The sequence below is a fragment of the Pyrgilauda ruficollis genome, unplaced genomic scaffold, assembly GCF_017590135.1.
Source record: "Pyrgilauda ruficollis isolate IOZ18807 unplaced genomic scaffold, ASM1759013v1 scaffold10, whole genome shotgun sequence".
Classification (NCBI taxonomy): domain Eukaryota; kingdom Metazoa; phylum Chordata; class Aves; order Passeriformes; family Passeridae; genus Pyrgilauda; species Pyrgilauda ruficollis.
Genome location: NW_024508101.1, coordinates 10,029,387 through 10,042,692, shown reverse-complemented (window position 1 = coordinate 10,042,692; position 13,306 = coordinate 10,029,387). Strand labels below are relative to the sequence as shown.

Below are 13,306 nucleotides of genomic sequence, written 5' to 3'. Positions count from 1 at the left end.
ACCTCTCTATGGAGAAGAAAATAAGCCTTTTGTTAGACGTCAATTTGCTTTTCCTTTGGGCTCACATTTTGAAACACTTTATTTTTCCCCTCTTTTGGAAAGGTTGTCATAATGTGGAGTCTTCATGCATCAAAAAATGTGCTGTTCCTGCCCCTGCCAGCTTCTGTGCTTTGGTGAGGAGGCATGTCACTTCTGTCTCTGGAGGGTCACAGAGCTTTCCTGAGGTCCACTCTTGGACTCATTCGTGTTGGGTGGCTGTTTTCATAATCCCAGACCTCATCCTCTCTTGCTGATACTGTTCATTCTGTGAGGCTAGAGTCTACAGCTGACATGGAAAGTTTAAAAGGTTCTCTTTCCAGAACTAAAATATCATTCTGTGACCATCCTTTAAGGAAGGGGAAAGAGAAACCAGTCTGAGCTCATCAAAATCCTTCTCTCAACAAGCAGAAGAGAGTCCCAAAACATTTTTGCAAACAAATGGGAAATGCAGGAACATATAATACTTGTGTGCTCACCCTGTGTGGACAGAAGCCATCCTCAGTAGCTTAACACTGACCTAACATTGTACCCACTCAATAGAGCAAGCCCAGCACCAGGGGTTTGTGCATGGTCTCAACAGCACCAGGTGCTGCAGACTCAGCTCTTCTTGGCTTAAATGAGTTTTTCTATAGTCCCTATCTATGGTGTTATCACAACTTCCTGGTTCACTGAAATCACACCTGGCTCAGAATTTAAACACGGGACCTGTGTACATGAGGCAACAGAAAGTCAACCTGGCACATTTCACATGTGGATTTTTTTGATCGTAGAAGGATATGTGCTGATGACATGGAAGAGCTGACACCAAAGCAGCCAGAATTAAACACAGATCTTTAATTAGGAACACCTTGGGAAAAATGCAGATGGAAGAAAAACTTTCATATTTCAAATGAGAAGCTGAGAATAAAACTGAGCTTCATCAGTTCAGGCATGAATTTCCTCCAGGTTCATTGCTCTGGGAGTGGCCATCACAAAGGTAGATCTAGGAAATAAAAAAAAAACATGAGTAAAGTTCAAAACAACAGCACATGACCACTCTTTGTAAAACAGGAGTAATAAAACCTCAAAGAACTGTTAACACTTCACCCTTCTATTGTACCTCCCTCTGGAGGACTTCCCTGCAGACACGTGCCAGATTGTGACACCTTTACTCTGCACCTCACTATCTATGTGACCCCATTTGATTTTATGGTTCAAAGCAGTTTCTGAAGTGCAAAGGGATCAGACTCCTGCCCTGGCTGGTGCAGGGTCAGTCAGCTTAGCACTGATGAAAATGCTGAGTCGTTTTCCTTTGGCTTTAGTTTTGATATTCAGAGTCCAATGCAGCATCAGTTACAAATACAGAAGTCTGATAACCAAGGTACTTGTCAAAGAAAAACGGAAAACTACCTGAGGTGTTAAGCACTGCTCTCAGTGGTTGATACACTGCACATGAAACATTATTTACAGCATGAAAAGCTATCCAGGGCTCTGGCCTGCTCTTACACCTGATCTTCCAGATTCAGATGAGGGAGCAGCTTAGCTCCTCCTTGGAAAAGTCACTGAGGTCAGGCCACTGAGGTAAGGGAAGGTGAATCAGGAGCCTGCTCTGTGCTACATTTCACCACTGCTGAAAGGTCACCCGCAGTGGCAATTCCACAGTGAGTGAAGTGGTGATCATTAGATCATCACAGCATGGCACAATCCTATTGTTGTTACAATGATCCTAATAAAAAAAATCTTCACGAGGCTTCTCTTGGGTGTAGCTATCACTAATAAGCATTTCCTCTTGCAATTTATCTCAGTTAAATTAAATGAAAATTCCACTAAGAAAGAATGTTCATATACAATGGTATGCATGACATGATCATGCAGGTAACCAACATTTAAAAGAACTAAAAATATCTTAAATGTTTTTATGGACATTTCACAGTACTGAGAAATTAAATTATTTTAGAAGGGAGGGGATTAGAATAATTTTTTTCTGGCCTATATTGTGGGGGATTTCTGGGAACCTGAATTCACATTGTAAATCCATACTTCAGAGGAGAAAGAGATGGAGCAGAATTTCCTCAACTCCCAGGTGCAAATTGTGTTGATTCCTCTTCTTTTGGCCTCCTTCTCTGAATTTTGAGCTCTTGTCAGGTTTGTTGAGGTAGGAACTGTCTGAATGTCCCCCCTTTACATCCCTTCACAGCCCAGGACTGGGGGTTCTCTGCTCTGCCGTAATCAACCAACACCTCAGAACACTCATTAGAACATTTCTGACTTTGTGTCATGTCCAGGTGTTGAAGTGGCACTAATACTAGAGTATTCAGTGTGGGAGTCAGACCTAATCAGACACTGTACCTTCTGGTGTTTCAGGCAGTAGTCCACACCAGCATAGTCTCAGGAGTTATTTCACAGTAAAAATCTTCATTACAGTGTTGCTCTCTAATCAAGTATTTCCATTTCTGGTTCTTATTGCTGGTGTTTTATCTTATAGAGGGTCTTCAGAATGGGGAAGATCTCTTCCCCTGAACAATTGCTCAACATGCTCACAATTTTGAGACAATCTATATTAGTCAAAGGCAGAACTTGGACTGCCATGCCAGAATTTGGCATTCACAACTTTTCTGCAAGCATATTTTTTGGTTTAACCCTCAGGTCAGACATCCAGCTGATATATATAGAAATTACTTTCTGTGGACCCAACTCAAATGAATCTGAGTGTCCAAAGAGGGGATTATTGTTTGCAACTGATTGCAGTTAGAGTTGCAACACAGGGGAGAGTGGTTTTTGCCTTTTTGCTTTTTTCTCCCTTGTCGCCTTTGGAAATTTCACAACCGTCCATTAGCCAGACTCTGAGTCTGAGCTGAGGATCTTGCAACACTGCTTCCTCAATGCCACTGGAAAACAAATCTGTACGGTGTCATAACTTTCATTGATCCACCAGGCTGGATCCAAGCTGATAGCAGACCCGATGAGATCTCAGGCAAAAAAAAAGTCAGCTCTCTCGATTCAGACTGCCATGGAACTGCAGCCTGGCAGCACATCAGCCTTCTGGCTAGAACAGAGACCCATGGCCCAGGGCTTCACCCAGGACAAACTCTGACACAGTGCAGTGAGTCAGGCACGTCCCACCACAAAGAGAAGGATTCTGATGTCTGGGACCCATGGGGCACAGTCAGGCGAGGCCCTACAGCCACGTTATAGTGCAGGGTCTTCGAAGCTAGCCCAGACCAGAGACCCAGACACCATTCATCTGGATAACCCCATGTAATCAATGTTCATTGGTCCTGCTCTTGCCCAACAAGACAAGCTTAGGAACGCTCTCATTGATGCTTTTGGAATAGGTGACCTTGAGGCTGTTGGTTTTGTTTGCAGTTTCCTCTTTATTTGCTCTTTGTTACTACGTTAATGTAGCTCTCCCTACATGTACCGTAGCCTTGTTCTTGTTAGTGGTGTCACAAGCAGGGTTACGACCACTTGTGACAGCACATGCTAAAACAACACTTCAGAAGATAAAGAAGCCATTGGGAGGACTGACATCCTGGAGGCAGAAATCCCAAGTCTGTGTGAAACCTTAAAAGAGGGGAAAGTACGTGGAGCTTAAGGAACTCTGCATCAAGCCCTGGATTTTCCTTTAAATCTCATCCCAGGCTCAACAGAGAGACAGAGGATCAGGAACTTAATGTTGACTTCATCTTTTTCGTCCTGTATTCTTGAAGAGAACAACTGAAAACGTGAGAACAGACCTTTCCTAGAACCCCTTCCGCTTTTCCTGGAAATCAGACCTCAGTCACATGATAGGGTTTTGCTGCTCTTTAGGAATTCCAGATCCTGAATCAGGCAGACTGTAAACAAGGAAACCTGATACCTCAAGGACAGAAGGAGAGAACAAGATGTCCATAGACACACTGGAGTGTTTTCAAGCATTGCAATGTGTTCTGTGGCTTGTTTATAAATGTGCCTGTCTCTGAGTGTATACACACATATACACACACTCCTACAGAGTACATGCTACCACTTTTTCTCACACATTACTGAAAGGACAGAGAGTCAGTCGTAAACAAAGTGACATTCTCCAGGACAGGCACTGCTCTTTCAGCCCAGCCCCAGCCACAGCTTTTGTGTCTGCAGCTCTGTGGTTTAAAACCCAGTTATTTTCTAACATAAGGCCAAGATTGCAGGGCCTTGTTTGTGGGTGCAAGCAGGTATATGAGTACCCACAAGCTACCACTCAATACCAGCCTCTCTTGACTAGTTGGTTACTAAAACCCTGCCTGGCTTTTAAGGAATGTATCTGACTTTGTGGCTGCTGGAGAAGAGACATGGGGTGGGCAAACAGAGAATTTTTTCAGCAAATAAGCAGTGTGGTCAAAAAAGAGAGGGCACAGATTCCTCAAAATGTACAAGGAGGAAAAAGAAACTCAGGGAATCAGGGTAGCAGCTGGATTGGTACACCCCAAGGGAAAAGGAGAACTGCAGGAGAAGCTGAACCTTTACACCAGAGCATGTTCTTTCTCCTCCAAGTCAGATGCAGTTTGCAGTCCTGTGCCAAACATTCACATTAACTACTAGGAGCTCCTTATTTCCAAGACATTTTTATTCTTAATATTAAATATTTGCCCCTTATCAGAAAACTAGCCTTAAACCTAATACAGCTGGAACTCAGTCAGAAACAGGGTCAAAAATGGCTTCTTTACCCTCCATTTATAGTAGGCAACTTTCAGACAGTTGGAGACAAATATTTGTTATCAAGAACTTCCCAAGTGAGTTGATTTCTTGTCATTTGCAAAATGTTGATTGAGGAGCCCTGTTTGCTCAAGTCTGTTTTGGAGGCTCAGCTCTAAGTGGTACTGTGAGAGGAACACTCACAATCACAGCATCCAGACCATTAATTAAAGCCTTATAAATTCCCAGCAGAAGTTACTGGAAGGATTCCCACTGATCCATTAGATTTTGGATAAGTCTTGAAATACAACAACTTAACTGATAAATGCAGAAACCTCGTCCCTCTCTTGCAGCAATTTTCCTGCTATTTGAATCCTTTGCATGTCAAATGCCATCAGGATCAGTGGCCAAAATCTCTGCCAGAAAGGAAAGGTGGTTTGTTTGTGTGTGGTCGCTTCAGTATTGGTGTTAGGGCTTGGTTCGAGCTGCCAGGCGCTGTGCCTCCATCTTCCCTCTGCTGTGGGCTCTCCAAGGCCTTGCAATCCCAACATGATTGTGCCTGTACTGCACAGAGCAAGGAGAGAGCCCTATGGCCAGTTCTGCCATATCCAGCTGAAACGGGCTGAGCTCTGCTGGTCGGCGTGGGCAGTGACCTCTGGGTATTTATCTGAGCAACTTCACATGAAAAAACTGCTTATACTGCATGGGGAGCAGCCATCCAGAATCTTTTCTCAGTCCCCTCCATTGTTATGCTCTGCCTTAGCCAAGGAAACACCAAGAGCAAAATAGTGGAGAGGTGTAAATCTGAAACTACTGGGAAGAAAACGCCTCTGTCATCTCAAGGACGCTGGCAGTAAAGCTTCTTGCTTAGGCAGCTGCTGGGGACTCATTTTGTTCTAACCCTGAGCTAAGCACCTGCCAGGCCATTTTTCTGCTGCAGTTTTACTTTCTGTAAAACTAGAACTAATTATTAACTGTCACTAATACAATTTATACCCATCTTAAGAGGCCTAATACATAGTGGCAAATTCATGAGGAAATACGCTTAAACTTGAAATACAATGTTAAGACTAACCATATAATTGAAAAATTCAGCTCCCCTGGAAAACCAGAGGGGTTATGATGTTCCTGCTGTTCCCTCCTGTCCAAGTACAGATACACAAACAACTCCCTCTGACTTTGCCATCCTGAAAACTGCCCCCCTTGGACAGATGTCAGTGTGCTTCCTTGGCCATGGAAACATGGGAAGATGCTTTCTACCCTCTGCAGTGTCATAGTGGGCAGCTGGGCTCTTACTGGGGCAAGCCAGAAATCAGCCCAAATTTATCTTGCTCGTGCAGTCATAGCCTGGAGCGGCTGCAAAACAATTCTGGTCACAGATTTTCATCTTTGTATCCTCTGGATATAGTTCTAATGGGTTGAAACATCTCAGAGAAAGATAAAAAAAACCCAGCCAATAGCAATATCTTTGGCCAATCAGCAAATTTTTTTCTCAACAATCCACCAGTGTGTAGATGCCTGATGGTTTATGTCCCTTCTGATACTTTTCTCTCTTATCACTTATAACTGTGAATCCTCTCATTAGTCATACTGCACTCATTCCAGCACATCATTTAATCTCTCTTCATCAAAACACCATTTAGACAAAGATGATCTTATTTGAAATGTGGTTGCTGTCATCACTTCCCTCTCTGCTGTATTTGTTCGCTGCTCTATTCTTTTTTTAGCTAGTTGTGCCAGGTAGCTTTTGATGAGTAACACACTGTTCATCTGTTGCTGTCATGTAGCCAACAAAGCCCCAAAGATGCCATCAGAAGTAAAAATAAAGCCCATTGCACCATACTGAAATCATCTTTTCTGCATGAGAGTGTCAGAGGACTCTTTTTCCTGCCATTCTCTTAATCCCTCTCAAGAAAATATCTTGTTTATTTTCACAAAAAGAAACCACAAATCCCACAGAGTTCACTTGAAAGAAGCATTAAAAAACTAATTGCAGATAAAAGCTGCTAAAGAGGGTGCAGGATACTGTACATCTGTTTAGAGAACTTGTCCATATTGAGTTTAGTGTGAGCATGCCCATTTCTTGGCTGAAAAGTCATGTATGCACCATGGATGCTTGCAAGCATAAGATAATTTATGTTATTGATGAAAATGTGTTTGCAAGAAAAGTTCTGGGCTTCAGAAATGTGCTGTGTTGCCTTGCTGGTTAGAAGTGGCCAGCAGAATGCACTGTACGTGCAGCACAGATATAATCTGGATCATTGCTCAATGCCCACAGGGCCAGGGTTAATAAAGCAAAAGGGAACAGAGCACCAAAGCACTGTTGATATCTGTATGTGCACCAGGGACCATTTCATTGGCTTTGTGGAGGAACTTTCTGTCATGTAATTGCTCAATATTCAAAGCAATACTTGATACTGCTTATTCAGAGATCTACAGTTCCAACCAGAAAAATACACAGACTGACAAAAAGGGCAGTGTTGGGAAAGTCATAGCAGGAGTTGCAAGGAAAAAGCAACTAGCCAAAGAAAGAAATTCAGTATTCAAGCAATATGACATAAAGGTTGGTCTAGGATCTCTAATGAAACTCAAACTTTGGATGTTTGGATAGCAAGGGTGTAATTCTGGAAAGAATTAAGGGATTCCCACAGTAATTTGAAGTGGGCTGCAAATGATTTCCCATCACAAAGGTAGGAATGAAGGTTAAGGATCTGTCCAACATCTTGTGGCAGAGAATTAAACAAATGTGGAGTCTGGTGAGTCCTGCATGTGAAACCAGTTCCTTTCACCAGGTACCTTCTCCCTGCCTAAAACAGCACATCAAATGCAATTTGTGAGGACACCCACAGAGGAAGAACTTGTGGTCAGGGGAAAGTTTCAAACAGGAGTAAGAAATAAAAGGAGACTGTTGTGTCTTGGTCATGGCAGAAGTGGAGCTGGGGGTGCAGAAGGAGACAAGACTGGAGTGAGCAGGGCTGTGAAAACAACACCCAGCCGTCTCTGGAGGAAAGGGCTGGGACACCCCCACATTCCCTTCTCTAACACACAGGGAGGGATTTGGGGATCTGAACTAGAGGGGGTAGGAGAAGGAGGAGGAAAGACAGACACTTACAAGCCAGATGTGAGCAGCATTGCCCCCCAGAGCCAGGTCCAGCTGGGGGAAGGAGGGAACCTGGCCAACCTGGGATGCAGCTGTAATTTTCTCAAACACATGGCAGGCTGCCTGCCCAGCCTGAGGGCAGAAGCTTGGAGGTTTTCCTCCAGCAGCATCACAAAGACACAGAGAAACCGAGCCAGACACTGGCAGATTAGAGAGCTTTGGGACAGCCACCCAGTCATACCCATTTTGGTGGAGGAGCAGTTTGGGTCCACCTTTCATAAAGTGGCCTTCCAAGCCATGGGACGGTGGCTCACAGCCTCTCTCCTCTCTAGGACAGGCTCACAGAGGGTCTCAGCTGGCTGGCCTGGCTGGGCAGACTTCCCCGAGGAAGAGAAGGGCAGGACCTGACACAGTTTGTTTTGCACATGTTTTAATCAGCGGAGCAGAGCTTCACGAGCACTCTTGCACATGCCAGAGGCAGCTGCTCCTCCACAGAGTTGTCAGTGATGTTAAACAGAGTGAGGAGGCAAAAAGGCCCAGCCTCATACGGGCCAGAGCTGCTATTTCAGGGTCAGAGCCAGAGCCTGAGGGCTGGACTCTGACTTAGGAGACTTTCCTCTCAGTTCTGCTGGACAGAGCGAACAGGCTCTGCACCATTCTCCACGTGAGGATGTGGCAGGGGGGGACAGGAACCCCCTGCAGAAGCTTTTAATGGCTTTTTATGACAGGCAGGTAAAGCTGAGGTTTCCACAACTGCTTGAATTAACAAGTGCCTGTCCTTCCTTTGCTGAGTTTGAATTTGTCCTTGTCACCAGTGCTAGGCTGTTGTTCTCCTGCAGCCCAATGGCTGATGACAGTAAGATAATGCAGAGTTTGGACTGTTGGGAGCTTATAATTACTTGTTTGGAAAGTAATTGTAAGAATATGTTCTCACACTTGTACATGCACACAGATATGCACATATATATGTTCACCTATTGATACCCTGCACATCCTCTGTAAAAAAGAAGGAGAGGAAAATAATACTTAAATACTGAATAATGAGTCACAGATTGTAGGGGCTTAGCCCTTGTGTTGCCACTAAAACCAGAAGTACTTTTACCCTCAGTGGGGTGATGAGCCCAGATTGTTCTTTGGTTCTGTGGGGATCCTTATTTGAGATTGTTTTTTTGTTTGTTTTTGGCAAGAAAATATTTTTAAAATTCCATTTGTAGTAATACAAAACTCCTTTTGAGTATTATAATAATTACCACTGGTAATAATTTCTGTAATGATGAGTAGCAAACTCCTCTGGCAACATAGAAGAAATACCTGCACTCTCCCCTAAAATGATGCCAGGGAATTGCTCAGGGAACTAATCATATTCTCTCATCCTTTATCACACTGAAAACAGGAAGAAATGTCAGCAGAGCCAATGAACTGGTTGTACCCCAACACCAGTGCCCACCACCAAATCAGAACTGGGAATGTTGGTGCACAAATGGAGTCTGCCATGGGAAATAAACCCTACTCTCAGCAGCCTCCTAGGATTGCTGTGGTGAGTGCAGGGTTTCTCATCTGCAGGTCTAATCCTGTCCAACACAAGCAGTTTAAGTGCAGACTGCTAAAGATCCCCTGGCCTTCCATGGGCTCATGATCAAGTTGTAATTGCACAGCTATTGCATCTGTTTGCCTAATTAAAACCAGCTGTCTCTGTGAGAGCTCCCATCCAAGAAATAGCTGTGCAAATACATTTTTTACTGTTAATGTAAAGAATAAATCTGTGGCCCCTGCCCTAACTGGCCCTTCAAAAGCACCATTGGTGTTTTAATTCCTTCCAAGTTCACACAAAAACATGATCCCCAAAACAATCAGGTCCTGTCCTTTCCTACTATCCAGCACAAGGCCTGAGACATTTCCCATTTGTATGGATTTATTGCCTAGTAATTATAGTTCATGAAATCCATTCACAGTAAAGTGTGTCCTGGATACTCCCACTCATCCTGGCAAACCAAATGTTTAACATCATGAGGGGTATAAAAATATAAGCAGTCGTGTTTGAGTCACTTTTAGTACAACAGATTAGTTTGCAGGGTCTGGCAGTGTTTATAGTATAAATCACACTTTAGCGATGGGAAAATACTCTGAGATTATCTAGTTCAACTGAGTTTTTATGTAAGTATGTATTTTCTGCTGCCTTCATCAAAACTCAAGTTGAGAAACATCTTCATGTACAAGATTTCCACTACTTCCCTTTGGGATTATCCAACAACTTGACAGAAATCACTGTTAGGAAATATACCCTGACATTTAGATCTACAGTCTCCATTGCTCAGTTTCAGCATCCCATTCCCTTCCTTTCTTATATCCTTCAGTGTTCACAGCCTCCAGATCCCTGGAGCTGGCTCAAACATCCTGTCACTGTCACTGTTTGTCCCAACTCACCTGTGTATCAGTATAGACCAGGACACTTCTCCAGCTCTCCTTCCCTTCAGGTCAGGAATGACCCTACAGCTCTTGAACATGGGTTTGTCAGCAGCAGAGAAAAAAAAGGATTGCTAAGGACTGGCCCGTGGCCAAATCGAACAGGTATGCTCACATAAAGGAGCCACTTCCAGTATTTTGAATTATTTCAATTTTAATAGGCATTTTTCCCTTCTGGTAATGGTTCAATCACCTTTCCCTTAGCTGAACCACTCCCCTGACAAGAAAACAGGAGCAACCAACCGAGACGTGTTGGGAGCTAAAGGCAGCTGCTGTTTACTTGCCTATTTTGCTTTCTCACAGCAGCGCTCGGTACGCTGTGGCCTTGACGCTGAGCAAGGAGAGACTGTGTGCATGGGGCATGGAAAGGGCATGTTCCCCTCCTTGGCAGGAGGCCCTTGGCAGCAGCAGCAGCAGCTTCATGCACAGTTCAGAGCCCTGACTTCCTCCTGCTGACCCCCTGCTCTCTGCTGCACTCGCCCCTCTGCTCGCTCGGTGCCCTTGTGGGGACAGCAGAGCTGGGGCTGGCTGAAGGCAGCTCAGAATTCCCACTGGCTCCTCTGAGGGCAGGATTTCATTTTAAATGACCGTTCTCCAGAAGCAATGAAGGATTAAAAGTGTGCCACATGAGTGCACTGGTTAAAATGGAAGACTTGCTAAGCAGTTGCAGGGTCCAAAAAGAGTTATTGAGGGTCAAGTTTCCAGTTCAGTGAACCCTGTCAGCTGTCCCAGGGCACTGCCTCACTTGGGACAACTGACACACACCAAGGAGAGTTAGAGGCTGAGATTTCCAAAACTCAGGGCATTGGACACACAAATGCTTTTATGCTGATTGGGAATCAGATTCCTACCAGATCCAAGCCCAGAAAGGCGCACACTCTTCTCCAAGTTCAGAATCAGGTTTTCTGGATCTGTCAATGCCTGGCATTGCCACAGTACCTGCAACAGCTCCACTCAACACCACAACCCACATGGCTCCTGGAAGAGGTCCCAGGTCTGCTGAGAGCCACATGCTGCTCAGCAGAGCCATGCTGACAGGTGCTGTCACTGCTTTGGTGGCCACAGGGCTGCATTGCTCCCTCTGCATCACTACTTTTTGGCACAGACGAAGCTGGCAGCAAAGACATCAGGGAGTGACTGAGATTAGTGGAAAGAGAAGCAATGAAGGAAAGAATGCAAGGCTAAGAGAAAATCTTTCCCTTTCAGACTGCCTGACCTCTTAGGAGTTGGGTGCCTACATGCTCATACCACTTGAATATAAAAAAAGGCAGTTTAAGGTGCATATCATGGAATTCCCTGTGTTATTTTACATATGCAGAGATACCTTGCAGCAAGAACTGACTGTTTCATTGCCAACAATTTAGCCCCATTTTAAATAAGTGCAGTACAGAATATCTCTTTAAAAATTACTGAAAGAAGTGCCTGGCCAAACTAGGTAGCCCTGTTCCTCTTTTACTGAGGGCAAAGCTCCTGCTTGATCATCTTACAACATGCAGTAACCTGCAGCTGGGAGAAGAATAAACCCCTTCTCATAGAGCTGGAGTGTTTATAAAACAGTGACCTGCAGCAACGGTAGAACAAACACAATATCAGGTTCAGCTCCTTCTGTGCCCACTTTCCGTGTGTGGAAATGTCACCAGCTGGGCAAGGCTGGCACACAAGCAGAAAAGCACCTCAGCCCTTTGTACAAACTCCTGCTCCTGAGGAATTTCCCTTCTTAGTCCCCAAACACGTATCTCCAAGGAGGCAAAATGCTGCTTTCCTCACTTTAGCACCTTCAAAAGGGCCCAGGTGGGGCAGGGTGTAAGAAGCAGTACAATCCAAAATGCCGCGGAGCCAGTGTTGAGCTGAGCTCCTGCACACTCTGCTCCTGCTGAGAGCCTGCAGCAGAGCTGGTCCTACCAGCACAGCACAGGCACGGCTGCGTGCCAAAACCCCTATTTTGACAGAACAAGACCTATCTGTAGAGAGCTCTACAGAGCCAGGAGGCCTTCCATGGTGCCAGCAAACCAAACTTCTCTCTTAGGCTTAGTGCTCTGATTGCTACTCTGAGCATGCACCACAAAATGCCTCTGCTGTGCTGGGATCCCAGTTGCACAGGATGTAAAGCTCTTAAGATAAAAATTTCTAGGGTCTAAATGAAAAACCATTCTGAATGCAAAGCTGAATTCAGTTCAAGGTCAGAGTTTTCCTTGTTCAACATGTCAGACCACAACATCATTTGTAGCATGAATATGTCAGTCAAAACTTCTGCAGTTTTCTGACAAACCCTGGCCCTTTGCAATGTGCACCCCTCTCCTGGGAGAGTGCAGTGTGAAGACCTACGCAGTGTCCTGTCATCTCTGCAAGGTATTTCATCAGTCACCAGGCTGTTCTGCAATGTGCTTAACAGCAAGATTGTGTAAGCTCAAAGAAAGTGAAGGCAAAGAGCAACTTTGGTAATCCCTGGCCGGGCCACTGAAGGTGGTGAAGTCTGGGAATGGTCCTGCCATTCAGCCACACTGAAGGTCCTGATTAGATATTTGCCAAGGGTTTTGCAGGTGTTTGCAGTGCTGAAGCAAGGAAGCAAAGGCTCCGAAAAGACACTGATTTAAGCTCTTTTACTGCATCAAGCTGGTTGACTAAATACAGAAAACAGTGTAAAATTTCATGTGTGTGTTTCTTCATTTTGCTGGAGCTAATACTTCTTGATAAAATTTTGATTTTTAATACCTTTATCAAAAAAAAAAGGTAATCAGCAATAATCATAATCAATACTTTGTAAAAGAACAGCCAAGGTAGCTGAGCTCGAGGGAATGGATTTAATCAGCTTCATTGACATTTGGCCTGGTTAATATAACTGGAACTGGTCTTCTGTCTTGTTTAAGGAAAGAAAGTCTTGCCAACTCAGCACCAGTAAACCCCAGACTGTTCATGAGAACCAGTCTTAACATTAGATCAGGGAGGGGGAAAAAACCAGCAAACCACCAACAGCAAACCACATTTGTCATGCACTCCCTGAAGCTTTCTCCTACTCTGAATGACACTGCAAGAGCTGAGAGTGGCTTCCTGCTGCCCACGGGATTTTGG

General features: G+C 44.5%; 1 long non-coding RNA gene across 1 annotated transcript; it reads right to left on the bottom strand.

The window, feature by feature from the left end:
• Window positions 1–860: 860 nt before the first annotated feature.
• LOC121351928 lies at window positions 861–10,554 on the bottom strand. The gene is made up of 2 exons (XR_005954860.1): window positions 10,199–10,554; window positions 861–1,021 (listed from the first exon to the last, which is right to left on the bottom strand). It is a non-coding gene; the product is annotated as an uncharacterized LOC121351928 (long non-coding RNA).
• Between the last annotated feature and the right edge of the window lie 2,752 nt (window positions 10,555–13,306).